The 16,901-nt window shown below is 43.2% G+C and overlaps 1 protein-coding gene across 3 annotated transcripts in view; it reads left to right on the forward strand.

Annotated features, from left to right (window-relative positions):
• Positions 1 to 16,901, forward strand: part of KLF12 (KLF transcription factor 12) — a 235,268-nt gene that overhangs the window by 207,949 nt on the left and 10,418 nt on the right. The window lies entirely within an intron of this gene.

The raw sequence follows: 16,901 nt of genomic DNA on the forward strand, positions 1-16,901 counted from the left end.
AAGATTCAGGATTGGAGTTGAAGGGTTCATAATGTTATAATTCAGAGTACTTGGCCTGTGATTAAAAGAAAGTGCTTTGAGCCTGCTTAAATATAACGAAGGGGACCTATCAACAGTCCATCTCTTAGTAGCCATTAGCCCAGTTCAGATGTGATGGATAAAAAGGTAAAGGTACCCCTGCCTGCACGGGCCAGTTTTGACAGACTCTAGGGTTGTGCGCCCATCTCACTTAAGAGGCCGGGGGCCAGAGCTGTCCGGAGACACTTCCGGGTCACGTGGCCAGCATGACGAAGCTGCATCTGGCGAGCCAGCACCAGCTCAGCACACGGAAACGCCGTTTACCTTCCCGCTATACAGCGGTACCTATTTATCTACTTGCACCCGGGGGTGCTTTCGAACTGCTAGGTTGGCAGGCGCTGGGACCGAGCAACGGGAGCGCACCCCGCCGCGGGGATTCGAACCGCCGACCTTTCGATCGGCAAGCCCTAGGCGCTGAAGCTTTTACCCGCAGCGCCACCCGCGTCCCTTGTGATGTGATGGATAGCACACTTCAAATTTGCAGAGCACTTCAGGCACATTATTTAATTAATCCTGTTGACAATCCTGCAAAGGAGGCCTAGTGGTGTTGTCCCCACATTTCAGAGCAAAGCGGAGGCAGAGAGCATAAGGCCAGCTTGTGAGTTTGTGGCTGATCAGCTTATAGCTCATGCTCTGGGTCACTTTGTGACACCAACTCCAGGAAAACTGAAGGTACAATGCGCAGCCTCGATGGGCTTTAGTATTATTTCAGAGGATCACGAACGTGTCTGAAATAAAATGCCTTGATTCTGAGCTAGTAGAGAAGCCTCTCTCACTAGACTTTGGGGCTCTTGATCTGCACATGGAGGCATTGCTAAATGCAGCCTTGCTAAATGCAGTCAGAAATGCAGCCTTGTTACAGGGCATCCTGTGGTCCAATGTATTTTCCTTTTTAATAAATCTGAGACACCTGCAGAAGAGAGGGTGGCAGACAACTTTTGTGTTTTGTTTAGTCTGAGCCTGTTTAAACTCTGCATTCCTCAGGCTCCACCAGATATTTATTTGAATAAGAAATGGCACCTGTCATTAGTCTTTGTTCATATTTTCTCCCCTTTCAGTAGCTGGAAGCACAGGTAAGACCCATGACTGGAGACATGAAAAATAAGTTCGACTTGTTCTGTGACCTTTAAGCACCATTCAGTACCTTTTGTTTGGTTAAGAATGGTTTAATACTATTTGTCTGCTCTACCTGAGAGAAATTTACTTGCCTAGAGTAATCCCTTCATTTGACAGAATGGAGACGAGTCATTCTCTCCTTCTAATCCTCTCGGGGTTGGTCTCCATTCTGTAGACTCTTTGGCTTTCTTTACGGCAAATTCTCCACGTTCATTTATGCCACAGGCAACAACAATTTGTCCCACAACAACCTTGCCAGACTGAAAGGTTACGTCATCAGCCCAAACTCCTTACTTCTTTAAGGTAGAAATACCAATACTAGCAGTACTTCAAGTGTAGCTTTATCATAGAATCATAGAATCATAGAGTTGGAAGAGACCACAAGGGCCATCGAGTCCAACCCCCTGCCAAGCAGGAAACACCATCAGAGCACTCCTGACATATGGTTGTCAAGCCTCTGCTTAAAGACCTCCAAAGAAGGAGACTCCACCACACTCCTTGGCAGCAAATTCCACTGTCGAACAGCTCTTACTGTCAGGAAGTTCTTCCTAATGTTTAGGTGGAATCTTTTTTCTTGTAGTTTGGAACCATTGCTCCGTGTCCGCTTCTCTGGAGCAGCAGAAAACAACCTTTCTCCCTCCGCTATGTGACATCCTTTTATATATTTGAACATGGCTATCATATCACCCCTTAACCTCCTCTTCTCCAAGCTAAACATGCCCAGCTCCCTTAGCCGTTCCTCATAAGGCATCGTTTCCAGGCCTTTGACCATTTTGGTTGCCCTCCTCTGGACACGTTCCAGTTTGTCAGTGTCCTTCTTGAACTGTGGTGCCCAGAACTGGATACAGTACTCCAGGTGAGGTCTGACCAGAGCAGAATACAGTGGCACTATTACTTCCCTTGATCTAGATGCTATACTCCTATTGATGCAGCCCAGAATTGCATTGGCTTTTTTAGCTGCCGCGTCACACTGTTGGCTCATGTCAAGTTTGTGGTCAACCAAGACTCCTAGATCCTTTTCACATGTACTGCTCTCAAGCCAGGTGTCACCCATCTTGTATTTGTGCCTCTCATTTTTTTGCCCAAGTGCAATACTTTACATACTTATACTTATCTTTCTGTGTGTATTTCCAATTTCACTACAGAAACCACTAGAAGCTACTCTTCAGGGCTATCTCTGTCATAAGACGTAGTGAAGCAATTGCCTCAGAGAGCAAACTGATTTACCAGTAAAGAGTAGCAGTTTTGACATTTATTTCCTATTTTCTAAAACTAAAACCACTTAGATTTTCTGCTTCCAGAAGCAAATAACCTCAGCCAGTTCTGCCTGCAGTATGAATCGTATTCTTCAGCTTTCATTTTTGTTACCTGTTTTTGCAGTCAGCAAATGGATTGCTGCGATGTTAAAGGATTTTTATATATTTGTTAATTTTAAAAAAACCAAAATATTATTTTTTATATTTTTAATAATATTTATTTTTATTATTTTCCTCTTTAAACAATATTTTCGACAATACAATAACAAACACAAATACTTTTTGCTCTGCCAAGCAAAGGAGGACTTCCCTCCTTCCCTTCAGCAGGTTTTCTTCTTTCAAGTCCTGTCTCGTAATTTTGTTCTTTAATTAAAAAACAAAACATTATATGCCACTTGATTGTAAATAAACACCTCAAGGATATTAGGATAGAGCACGCAATACAAAAAGACTAGGCTCTGGAATAATAGAATCATAAAATTGCAGATTTTAAAATTGCAATCATAAAATTGTTGGATGGGACCAGGATGAGGGTCATCTAGTCCAAACTCCTACAGTGCAGGAATCTTTTGCCCAACGTTGGGCTCGAACCCACAGCCCTGAGATTAAGAATCTCATGCTCTACTGACTGAGCTGTTGTTACTGTTGTGATCTTCTGCTCACATAGCACCCAGAGTGACAAATAAGGAATTGGTGACTGTGACGTTAACATATGAGAGTGCTGGAGGTGAAATAGTTAAACAGGTTACCCAATCAGAACCCAGGGGTGGAGTCAGGGAGACTATAAAACCAGCTCTGGGAGGGGCGAAAGGGAGGAGTTCGTTGGGAGTTGGGTGGTTGGTTGGAGTGGGAGTGAATTGGGATAGAGTCTGTGGGGAGGTTGAGTTAGTGTAGTGAAATAAGCTGAGTCAGGAACAGTTAGGAGCTAGGAAGACAAGTAAATATCTGAGAGGTGGTTTAGTGAGGGAGAGCAGGTAGCGGAAGTTATAGGTCTGAATAGGCACCCTATGATTGTAATTGACCGATACCGTTTATGAAACCACACACTTGTTAAACTGCAATAAATAAAAAGAAGTTTATGTTCCAATTTAAACCTGACTGGACTCAGTATTGTACCAGGTAGGGCCTGGGTGGTGGCAGCGAAAAATCAAGTGGTGGCACAGGGATCAATAGACGGTGAAATGTCCGGGGACCCTGTGTGGTCGCCACAGTGACCAAGAACTTGAGATGCTTGTTAGAATAGGTAAAATGGGCTTCTAATTGTCAAATTCGTTGGCCTAAGGCTATGCCACACTAAATGGACACGGTCATGTTTAGTTTCTGAAAGTTATGACTTAGAGAATTCTTCTCCTTTGGCTATCACTCGTAGCCGAGCAAGGTTGTCTTCCATAAACACGGTTTTAACAATGAGTCCGTATTATTACAGACTACTTAGAGAATACCAGGTAACAGTGACCCTGAGACATGATAACTGGACCGTTTAGGAAATCTTATTTTTGGGGAGCCTATGGTAAATTAGTGAGCCACAATCTAGTGCTTCTAGATAACGGCCAGTGTTTTGCCATTCCAGAGCTCAGGGGTGTTGTTAGAGTCCAACTCCTATCAGTCCCAGCCAGCATGGCCTGTGGTCAAAGACTATGAGAGATGATAGTCCCAAAAGCATGAGGAGGGCCAGAGCACAGGTCTTCAATATGGCAACCATAAATATAAATGTAGCAAATACGTACGGTGGAAATAAGTTCTATCAAAATCCCAGGACTCCGTTTCTACATTAGGATTCAGGTGCAAATGAATGCAGCATTCTGCTGAACATGCAGGTGTGATTGCAAGGGTGTGATCATAAAGCATTCACAAATGCACTCACATGCATGCTGGAGAATGATTGCTCTGCTCTGTAGGTCTGACATAGTGCCCAGCTGGAATAGATCCCAAATTGTTATTCCCACAACAGTGTGTTAGAGGGATGAAGAAAAGCAATCCTTCGATTGTGCTCGGTCTCTGAGTTGTTATGAAAAGATTTTCGGCAGTGACTGTTGGCTTTCTAAATAGTTGTGTGTGTGTTTATGTCTGCGCGTGTGCCACCTGGGAATGCTGATGATTTCATTATGTTCAAAGAATAAGATTTCCCCAAAGTCCAAATCACTGCTTAATAGTGTGCCTTCTAGAACTTCAGCCCACATGCATTCCTAGAACAAGATTAAAAACCGGGCCCTACAGCTGCGTGGGGGCTGTGCAGAATATATACGTTACAGATTTAAGGTCACTTAAAGTAGACAGATGTAAGCTCCCCGTTCAGTTACCCATGGAGTTGATTTGTGGTAACATGAAATGCCATTTGGAAGTGTTTGCATCTTCATAAACATGTAAACAGTTTCTCAGGGCTGAAGCAGTATGGTTTTTAGGCAGAAATCTCAAAACAACCATCCTGGGCCCGCCGAAAAATTCCAGGGGTAGTCAACCCTTGCAACTACCGTATTTTTCGCTCTATAAGACGCACCAGACCATAAGACACACCTATTTTTTGAAGGAGGAACACAAGAAAAAAAATATTCTGAATCCCAGAAGCCAGAACAGCAAGAGGGATCTGGCTTCTGGGATAGCCTCTTGCTGTTCTGGCTTATGGGATAGCCACACAAAGCCTCTTCAGGCAGCGGGATGAAGGCTCCCCCTGCCCAGAAGAGGCTGTGCGTGCTAAGCCAGAAGCAAGGACAGCAAGCGGGATCTCTGCGCACCGATCCCTCTTGCTCTCCTGGCTTCAGCGAAAGTAACGCCAAGCCTCTTGAGCAAAGAGGCAGGAGCGCTCCCGCTGCGCTCAGGAGGCTTTGCGTGGCTATCGCTGAAGCCAGGAGAGCAAGAGGGATCGGTGCGCACCAATCCCTCTTGCTCTCCTGGCTTCAGCGATAGCTGCGCAGCCTGCATTCGCTCCATAAGACGCACATACATTTCCCCATACCTTTTAGGAGGGGGAAAGTGCATCTTATAGAGCGAAAAATATGGTAGTGTGCCACAAAAAAATGCAAGGCATGAGGGAAAGTATGCCGGTTTATGCTACCATACTTCTACAATGCTGCGTGCCTTGACGTGGTTTTTCCAGAGCTTGGGAGAAAGCAACAGTGCTGCAGAGGAAGGATACAAGACAACAGGGCTCATTCTGCGCTGTACCCAGCCACACAAACTCCCTGCTCCTCTCCAAGACTTCCACAGACCCTCACTGTTTGTACCACTTGTGAAAACCACGCTATAGCTTGGCCACCAGTGGAATGCCCATTTTGCACTTCTGTATGAAAGAGCAACTTTTCAGAGGTCCTGAGACCAGCCCTGCAAGTTGCCATGTGTAACAAGCAGGAAGCTAATATTGGCTGATTTTTATGGTGCCTGAAAGCACCATAACATTGCAGTCTTGTCTACTTTTTTCCAGAAGTAAGCCCTGCTGAACTCTGGAGGACTTGCTTCCAAGTAAACATGTGTAGGATGGAGCTGTATAATGTGAAGAGCCTTGGAAGGTCAGATGCTCAGATGCTTCTGGGAGGCTCATAAGCATGAAGGCAGAACCACCTCCATTTTTGCAGCATCTGGAATGCAGAGGTTTATTGCCTTTGAATGCAGAGGTCCCATTGTGCCGTTGTAGTTGTTGGTAGACCTTTAGGATAGCAGATCTCTGGATCATCCAGTCAACCTTACTCCAAACGCATATTCAGAAGCCAGTGCAAAACCTTGTGCTTGCCCCATGGAAATCAGTACTTCTGTTTCTGCCATAATGTTATGACTAACCAACTGCCAGAGCAATATGAATAATTTTCAGGTTGTAGTTCACCCACAGATGACATGAAAACCAATGATACCACTGGAAATACTCCATTTGCAGCAACATTAAGAAATACTTCCTAAAAAGTGGGTTCTTATTAAATCCAGTCACGGGTTACAAAAGCATGCTTATATTTATGTTATAATTCCATATCAGGCATTTTTTAATAGATTGGATCTCTGTTAAAACAAATAGCAACCATCTTTAGGCTCCTTTGGGAGAAATGGCGGGATATAAATTTAATAAAAATGAGTTGTTGGGGGTGAAACGTAACAGTCCAGAGCAGAAGGTCCCATGAAACAGAGGCAAGTACCGTATTTTTCGCTCCATAAGACACACTTTTTTTCCTCCTAAAAGTAAGGGGAAATGTTTGTGCATCTTATGGAGTGAATGCGTGGTCCCTGGAGCCAAATTGCCCAGGGGTGAAAAGCAGATCATGCTTTTTTTTTTTTTAGAAAGAGGGAAGGGGGTGTTGAAACAAAGCCGCTTAGCAGCTGATCAACAAGCGATCGGGAGATAAGGGACTCTAGCGATAAAGGAGGCTGCCACAGCATGAACCACAAAAATCAAACATCCACTGTTTCGTTCAGAATATTATTTTTTTCTTGTTTTCCTCCTCTAAAAACTAGGTGTGTCTTATGGTCAGGTCTTATGGAGCGAAAAATACAGTAATTCAAGGCCCCTTAATTTCAAGGAGACAAGGAGCTCTGGTTGTACGTCCTGGTAAGAAGTGAGACAATCTAGGATCCCATTTCCACCCTTGCTGGTCACCACAGCGCTTTGTCTCCAACCCCTACTACAACATCTTTTTTCTATCTAGGGTTTTGCAATTTTGCCTTGAGCATGTTTTCTTCAAGTGATTTGCTCTAAAAATGTTAATTGTTTTCTGTGTCCAGCATTTCAAACAGAGAAAAAGTTGAGAGGTATTAGCACTACAAAAAGTTGCAGTCTGTCTGGCCAGAGACCATAGCAGGACCGGAAAAATATGATATCGCCTTCATACCCCCTCCAGCACTCAGGGCACGACTCTTGTCTTTTGCAAGTCATTATGATGCTTCGGCCTTTCTGTGTTGAATGGGACAAATATTTGTGTAATGACGAACAGGGGGAAATAACTTTCGATCAAGGAATTTTTAGGTTTTTTTTAGACAGCAGCTTCCTCGGGAAGGAAGGTGCTGCAATTGGAGAGATGTCAGTGTTTGTTTTAAGCAAGAACAATTATTTCAGCATGGGTAGCTTTCAAGGTAATCTCACAATAAGTAGAAATGGTCAGTCTTTTTCAACAGGAAACTCTCTGGATGTAGTTTGCTTGCATCCAAGCTGTAACCAAAGGGCTGTGGCCAAAGAAACACGCTTGCAACTTTGTACCTGAGCAAACAGCCAGCTTGGCAGTTCTCCCTTAAGAATGGACTATGGACCCTTGGGTAGTAGAAAAAGGCTGTATAAACTTTGCATTGTAACCTAAGGGACATGTTTCACCCTGCTTTAGAAAGCATAGCTATGCAAGCAGTAGAGGAAGCTGATTCTTAATATTTTGTTTTCTGAGTTCCGTGTTTTCCTTTCCGGTTCCGTACTAAAACTTAAGTTTCTATATCACTTGTCACTCACGTGGATTAGAATGTGAATCCCTTTCCAGAATTGCCAAGATAATGGTGCTCCTTAAGACTATAGAAAAATTAGGTATGGGCTGAAAGAACTGGAACAGCAAGTGCTTAACTACACCGGAAATATAAAATGGTTTGTTGTTGTTTAGTCGTTTAGTCGTGTCCGACTCTTCGTGACCCCATGGACCAGAGCATGCCAGGCACTCCTGTCTTCTACTGCCTCCCGCAGTTTGGTCAGGCTTATGTTTGTAACTTCGAGAACACTGTCCAACCATCTCGTCCTCTGTCGTCCCCTTCTCCTTGTGCCCCCCATCTTTCCCAACATCAGGGTCTTTTCCAGGGAGTCTTCTCTTCTCATGAGGTGGCCAAAGGATTGGAGCCTCAGCTTCATGATCTGTCCTTCCAGTGAGCACTCAGGGCTGATTTCCTTCAGAATGGAGAGGTTTGATCTTCTTGCAGTCCATGGGACTCTCAAGAGTCTCCTCCAGCACCATAATTCAAAAGCATCAATTCTTCGGCAATCAGCCTTCTTTATGATCCAGCTCTCACTTCCATACATCACTACTGGGAAAACCCACATTCATTTTACTATACGGACCTATAAAATGGTAATACATGCTTATTTCCTCTTACCACCAAATTAACAAAATCCTCAGCACCTTACAAAACTTCAATTCCCAGGATTCTGAGTCGGAAGCCAGATCAGTTAAATTGGTACCATGCTCCCATAAATTTGTAGTGCAAATGTCCTAAATGATATACGGACTGGATTCGCGATAAATCTATGAAACCTTCTCAGCATATCTTGGGCTTCCCTCTTACAAACTTCACTCCTGGCTCAGATTTTCATAATACACCTCTTGTATGCCCCTATTATGCCCAGAAGTACACCTAGTTGGGACCAGAGAGAAGAATTGCTCAGACTCTGGGATGTCAGGAAAGCTATGCAAATTCCAAGAGCTGTGTTGCAGGACCTACTGTGATGCTGCAAAGGATTCTGGGGAACATCTCTCAAGCTGGCCTCCTAGTCAACCATTGATTAGAACAGCCTTTGTCAACTTGGAGGGTACCAGGTTGATGAAGGTTGGATTAGAATCTCCACCTTCAGGATCCTCACCACAACTTGGTGACCTATGCCTCATTTTTCGACATTGTTTGCAGACAACAGCAGGCAATTTGTGAGGAAATAGGGGAAGGGTAACTTTAGAAGAGAACTTGGCCTGAACGTAGGAGTGACACATTAACCAACAGAAGAATAAGACGAGGGATATATATTCTTCCTTAAGTTTCCTGATTTATTATACATCATATCACAACTTGCCCAAAGTCCATATGAGTCAGTGTTAGAACAAGGAAACTAATCCGTAGTTGCAATTTCTGGGACTTTGCCCCAAGTTGACCCGTAATGGATTATGAATAAGTTATTCTGTTCTTAGAACATATAGTTCCCATGTGTTTGCTCAATGTCAATGTGCTAATGAGAGCATTTATTTGCATAATTTGCTATTACGATGGTTCTACAAAGCTTACGTTCAATAACTTCCCCCAAACAGATAAAGATGATTCAGCCCATTCACTTATATTGCATACTTAAATCATACTGAATCAAAGTGCTCTCGTGAGAGCAAGTGACTCAAGGCACACTCATTTCTGATCAGTTTGTGACTCAGTATATTCTGTCTGCTTTGATGCAGCTCAATATATGCAAACTGTGTTGTGATAATCTGCTTGGCTTTGCAACTCTGTGTGAGTATGGCTGCTTCAGGAAGCCACTGTCCTTTTATAGGTTTGCAATGTCATAGCTGAAGTTGTCTGAACTATGTGGGAGTCCACATAACAATGAAACTTAACTTGCCATACACTTTCCTCATTTTCACACTTCAGATAAGGCCCAATTTGGCATCACCTTTGTGTTTTCATCTGGGTGGCAAGTGCACAATGAAGTGAAACATCATTGATTGCTGTTGCCCTGAAGAAGAAAATTGACACCTAGGTGTGGTTTTATTATTCATTCATTCATTTGTTGTATTTCTGAATCTCCCTTCCTACCAAGGAAGTTCAGAGTGATGTACAATAAAATAAGGTTAAGGACCCACTTGATGGTTAAGTCCAGTCAAAGGCGTCTATGGGGTTGTGGCGCTCATCTCGCTTTCAGGCCAAGGGAGCCAGTGTTTGTCCACAGACAGCTTTCTGGGTCATGTGGCCAGCATGACTAAACCACTTCTGGCACAATGGAACACCGTAATGGAAGCCAGAGCACACGGAAAATGGTTTACCTTCTCGCCACAGCAGTACCTGTTTATCTACTTGCACTGGTATGCTTTCAAACTGCTAGGTTAGCGGAAGCTGGGACAGAGCAACAGGAGCTCACCCCATTGTGCAGATTCAAACTGCCGACCTTCCAAATGGCAAGCCCAAGAGGCTTAGTGGTTTAGACCACAGCGCCACCCGCTCCTTACAATAAAAATAAAATAAAGTAAAAACACAACACCATAAATAATGCAACAGTTACCAAGACAACTATAAAATGCCTGTGAGAATCAGAACCATCAAAACTGCTACTGTTAGGTATTAAAAACAACCTAACCTCACTTTATAAAAGTCTGAGTTTAAAAATTCTGCAGCTGACATCTAAGCATCAAGAAAACAAAGCTATCACATTCCAGAGTTAGATTGCTACCACCGAGAAGACTCTATGGCACATTCCCCTATTGTGAATTTTCATAAGAAACACCATCTTAATAACTGAGTTGGCTGGTATTGGAGGAGGTATTGTGTATACTTGGCCCCCGAGTCATTTGGGACCATATAGGCCATTACCAGCATCTTGAACTGGTCCCAGTAGCACACAGTGCAGTGCAGTTAAAATACATTATACAAATTCTGGCTGCCCCAGTTTTCAGCATAGCAAGAAAATATGAAGATGTGAGTCCGCATCACGGGGCTCAACTGAGTTCAACTGAGCTGGCTTGATGTCTCATTTGATACAGATATGATGATGATTAAATTTTTTACCCACCCTTCATTCACAGGCCCCAGGGTGGGCTGCAACAGTTTACAATTCAGCATTAAAAGCAGAAATATCTAGCAGGCTATTCTTCTAATGTCCTCTCCTCTACCATGCCAGCCCAGTACTAGATGAACTCTTGCTGTTTTGGGGGGCACCAGGACATGCTCAGCAGGTAGGGATTCTCGTCCCTATTCTTGACCCTTAGTAGTTATATATTTTTTTCAAGTGAATTTTTATTGTTTTCCTTATATATTCTTTTCCAACAAATTGTAATAGCACCATACATTCCCTTTGACCCTCCCTCCCCACAACTGGTATATTTATCCTTTTTCCATCACGCACATCATTCTCGTATTAGTACTATTATACATTGGAGGTATTATGTCAATCCTGCTAGTGTCTTGACCTCTTTACAATTCTTCTTTAAATATTCAATAAATTTACTCCAGTTATTTTGGTATCTTTGATCTCCCTGGTCCCGGATCCTCCCTGACAGTTTGGCAAGTTCTGCATATTCTGTCAACTTCGCCTGTCATTCCTGAATAGTTGGTATATCTTGTACTTTCCATCTTTGGGCCAGAAGGGTCCTCGCGGCAGCTGTAGCATACATGAAAAAATTTTGATCTTCCATTTTAATTTCTGTTCCTATTAAGCCTAATAGACACGCTTCCGGTCTTTTGGGGAAAGTATATCTAAATATTTTTTTGAGTTCATTATAAATTGATTCCCAAAATTTTTTTACCTTATCGCAGGTCCACCACATATGGAAATAGTCGCCATCTGCCTTTTTACATTTCCAACATTTTCTTTCTTTTTTCCTATACATTTTAGCTAACTTTACTGGTGTCAAATGCCATCTATACATCATTTTTAGCAAGTTTTCCTTTAAACCCTTAGTAGTTATAACCTGAAGCGGCCTTTGTGTCCTCCATCAGGTCTCATGACAGACATTGCATCAATAGATGCCAAGTTTGAGGAACTTGGCGAAATCCCTGCACTGAACTGGATACGATGAGCTTCTTGTACCAGAACTTGATTGTAACCTGGAAGCATTCTGAAACTGAAACAACTATTGTCCTTTAAACTCACCCAGGCGGCTTCCATGGGCTTTTGGAAATTCTGCTGTCCAGTCCCACATTTTTTCCACAGTGTAGCAGCTATGGATGCCCTATGCTCATGTAAAACTAGGACATGAAATGTTATAACTTGCAAGCTTGAAACGGCCACACTATTCAAATTCTAGGAAAGGGGTTATTGCAATCTTGCTTGGAATACAGTTTATTTCTTCACCCCTTCAATTTTGGGGTAATAGACACATGTGTGTAAATGCCTGGACTGCATGTCTTGCTTTTTAAGGAGAAAAGGGGAATAAGAAAATACGTGTTTTTGACATGGAAAGAAGGGGGGGGGGAGAATAGGCATGTGCAAATGTTAAATTGGTAATAAAATAATGTTTTGTGAATAAAATGAAAACCTTCCTAAACGAAAATGGAAATAAAAGATTGAGCCATGGTTCAGCATCTCCCAGGCCACCAGCGTAACATGGGAAGGGGGCAGAGATCTTTCCTGGGAGCACCCCACCCATCAACAAAGGGAATCAGCAGCTGTTCCCACTCTTTGTCCCACTCCATACACAGAATGCCAATTCCCTGTTTGCATGTTCCCTCGGAGGTTATGTCAATTACAGTGATGTTTTCACATTAAATTAAAACACTTTTATTGTCCAAGTAATGTGTATTTTGGGCACAACCCAAAATGCAGTTAGTCACCTGCATAACTACTGGCTAAGTACTCTCGCCCCCCCTCGCCAAGTGGATGGGAGCATAAATGGCATGAAAGATTTGCCTTTCAGATTTAATTTGGTAGTCGAGGTGGCCATGCACTTTAATTAGACTTTGTTGGGATTCCAGGTCAAGCTTGAAGTATAATCATTCCCCCCTCCCGCCCTTTCGCTGTATCAGGTTATGGGTGTGGTGAACAATCATTTAACAACAGTAATTAATGGGGAGTTCAGCATGTGGGCATGTTCAAGGGTTGTTTGGGGGAAATGTTAAATATTTGTATTAAAAATAGCTGCTGAAAAATGACTAAGGTCTCCTTTGGGTTAGAGTCAAACCTACAAATTATAGTTTATTATAGCTTACCCTCCGGCTGCCAACTATAACTATCTTTACCTAATCTTCAACTTTATCTGCTCAAAATGCATTGGAAAGTGGAGCTGAAGCCATCAATTGCTTTGGGGTGCAGTGTACTGGTGGTTCAAGGAGCCGGGGAATGCTAATTCCCATTTTGATTCAGCAAAACCAACAAAGGGGGTGGGTGGGAGCTAATTCTAAACTCAGCTAGTCCAATTTTCCCAGTGTGGTATTCTAAGCTTGCTGTTAAGATAGCCCTGTGAGTTTTTACGTCGCCCTGACCTGGTGTGGGAGACTCATGGAAGAGGCGGCAGATATCCCACTAACAGTAGCTAGAAAGGTGGGTCTTGAGGCTACCTGTAGCAGTGAATAGAGCAGAGGTGAGGACCCACTTTGGTTCAGCAAGGTAGATCCATAAGTAGCCGACCCTCTGTGGGTTGTAGCATGTCTGCCTGCCTGTCAGCCTCCTTAAATCGTATGACGCCAGGTTGATTGGTGCCCCTTGGAAAATGATGAGTCTTGCGTTTGGTGATGAATTTTAACAGCAACGAATGCTGGTCCTGTTGCAGAGGAACAATCAGGAGCACATGAAAAGCCATGGGCTTGCATTCAGTGGTGCTTAAATTTGGGGGGGCGGGGCGGTGTGGGAGGAGAAATTAAATGCAGTTCAAATTGAAAGGAGAACCAACCCAATTTGCACTTTCTAAAACAGCACGAGAAATAAAAGACACAGCTGTCCTGTGGAATTAGCAATTCTCCTAATATTATTTTTTTGGTGCAATTCTCCAGGCAGGCAAGGGGTTCGAAAAACACATAATAGAGCAAAGTGTGCATAGAAATGCATATATCCGTGAAAATAGCATACAAAAATGTGTTTTATTAGCAGAAATTGCTCTGTAAAAATGTGTTTGTTAGGCAAAATTCAGAGAAAATTACACTAAAATGCTGATGGAGACTTTAGAAAATAGTAATTGCAGGCTGGTGTGGAAATATGGTGAACTGAAGACTGGAGGACATAAAATGAACAGATCCCCCCATCACTAGCTGTGGGGTAAACTCTTAATGAGAGAACATGTAAACATATAGGCCACAATCCAGCACAGATGCAAGCGCTCTGAATCCCATGTGTTGGAAACAAAAGCTCTGTTTTGGATTGTGGCCATGAAATTGGGGGAGTGGGGGTAGAGAGAGAACAAAAGGTGAGGAGGAGCTGTTGGTGCTCAAAAGTAGTAATTTATTATTGCATGGAAACTCTTCTTCAGGGGCAAAAGGTCGTGCACATATTCTTAGTCCAGTACGCCAGCTAAAACAGCTCACTCGGAGAATGTCCTTTCAAAGGATTTCTACTGAAAAAGCATTGGGCAATTTATTTGTAATAATAAATTACTAGCGCTCAGCACTAGATTGAGATTCTGCCTCTCCTTTTGTTCTCTTGGTTTCTAATGCCACCCCTCCCTTTTTCCACCATGAAAACAAAACAAGACTTGCCAGACAAGATGAATCCTCTTCCCTAAATGTTGAGCTTGCTTAAGAGTCAGACCTTTGTGCTCAAATTGGAAGAATCTGACTGCCCATCATTGGAAACAGGATTAAAGGAGAAAGATGGACTGATCTAGATGGACTCTTTTTATGTTCGTAAGATACAAAATATGTAGATTATAGCAGTCTTCTCAAAGCTGGTGCTTTTCAGATGTCTCCAGCTCCCATCATCTCTGAACATTGTCTAGGGCTGGTGGTAGTTTGAGTCCAACAACATCTGAAGATCACCAGGCTGGATTAGATAGAAGGATGGGACATGGGGAGACCATGTGCTCAGTAAGAAACAAGACTCTACTACTGCCTTGCAATGTTGTGTGCCAATTTAAGAAAAGCACTAGGATGCTTGACAAGCAAGAGGAACAGTGGTGACTTTATTATTTTCCTTCCATGTATTGGCAAATGAAGGGAGAACAGGGCATGATCAGATGTTTCCCTAGCTTCATAACAGATTAGCAGGTCCTTGGCATTTTCATTCCTAGCTGAAGAACAAGTGGGTGGGAAATTGGCATTTAAATAAATTAAGTCTACTCTTTGGGAGTAGAAAAGACTAAGGAGTAAACCCTACACAAATCCAGAGTGGAATCCTAAGATGGATGGTGCCTTGCATGCCTTTTCCGGCAACTCCTGTAGCCAAGCTGGTGCTAAACACATTGCTTTGCTTTCCTTTGGACCACATTAGTGAGGTCAAGAAGGGCAGCCCAGGACCTCCAGACACACTGCCCAGGTTTGCACGCCAAGGAGTTCACTTGCTGCTAACACAGCAGTTTGACTTCACCCCTGGAGGCGCACTCCATTGTCTCTCGAGACAAACGGATGTCAGCAACAATTCCCAGTGAACTGTGTTGATGCACTCATGTCCAGCTTGCAGGCTTTGCACAGGTCACTCTGAGAACAGAATGCTGGACTAGGTGGACCACTGGCCTCATCCAGCAGGTTCTTGTTATTTTCCGAAGTAATAACTGTAGTTTAAACCTCTCAGATGACCTGTTTTCTTCATTTCCTTATAGACCTATGTCACTTCCTCTGTAGTTGCCAGATTTCTGGCTATGGACTGTCTTCCAAGTCAGAGGAGATATATTGGTGTGTGGGTATGGGATTGCTAGCCAGCTGTTTGTGGCAAGAGTATGCATTTCAATGCATGCTGTCTTTAGCAATTGCCAGGCCATCTGTCGCTCGGTTCGTGCCCATATACCAGCTGCCAAATTCCTGGGGCCCAATAACATGACCATCTAGATATGAATAAAAATGTTTCAACTGTCTGTTAGCATTTGGCATTTAACTTGAGGGTGGGATACACAGCGATGCCACAGCCTTCACTGTTGTTGCTGCGAACATGTGAACATTTCAATCTAGGATAACACTACTAAACCAGGTGAAACAGCTGTTCTTCTTCCATTGCTTCAATTGGGCAATGCCAAGGATAGAAATCCTCTTGGCTACAAGCTCTGAAAAAATGTGGATTATCAAGTTGTTGCCAGCCCAGCTTCTTTGGGGTTTAAGCCAGAGGGTCATAGAATCATAGAATTGTAGGGTTGGAAGGGATCCTGAGGGTCATTTAGTCCAACCCCCTGCAATGCAGGAATCTCAACTAAAGTATCCATGACAGATGGCCATCCAACTTCTACTTAAAAACTGCCAATGAAGGGGAGTCCAGCAGCTCTTACTGTCAGAAAGTTCTTCCTGATGTTTAATCGGAATCTCCTTTCTTGTAACTTGAAGCCATTGGTTCAGGTCACTAGAGCAGAAGAAAACAATCTCTCTCCATCTTCAATGTGACAGCCCTTAAGATATTAGAAAATGGCTATCCTCTCAGTCTCCTCTTTTCTGAGCTAAACATACCCAGCTCCTTCAACCGTTCCTAAGGCTTGTTTTCAAGACTCTTGGTCATCTTGGCTGCCCTCCTCTGCACATGTTCCAGCTTTTCAGTATCCAATCTTTTGGCTCCCAGAACTAGGCATAGTACTCCAGGTGTGGTCTGACCAAGACAGAACAGAGCCGGACAATTACTTCCTTTGACATGGACATTATACTTCTGTTGAAGCAGCCTAGAAGAGCATTAGCCACTTTTTGCTGCTGCATCACACTGTGGACTCATGTTAAGCTTGTGTTCCACCAAGATCCCTAAATTCTTTTCACATATATTACTGGCTAGCTAGGTGAAAGGGGGGTTATTTGAGGGTGGGGCTTGTTGGATTGCTGTTGTTTTTATGTTGATTATGCATTTTGTGGTTTTATATTTTGATTTTATTCTGTGAACCGCAGGTATAGGGTGGTATATAAATTCAATTAATCATCATCATCAAGGAGCAATGGTAGGTCAGACCAGTACCCAAGCTTAAAAAAAAAGCCTTTGTTAGG

Source organism: Podarcis erhardii (genome assembly GCF_964252035.2).
Source record: "Podarcis erhardii genome assembly, chromosome: 4".
NCBI classification, from domain to species: Eukaryota; Metazoa; Chordata; class Lepidosauria; order Squamata; family Lacertidae; genus Podarcis; species Podarcis erhardii.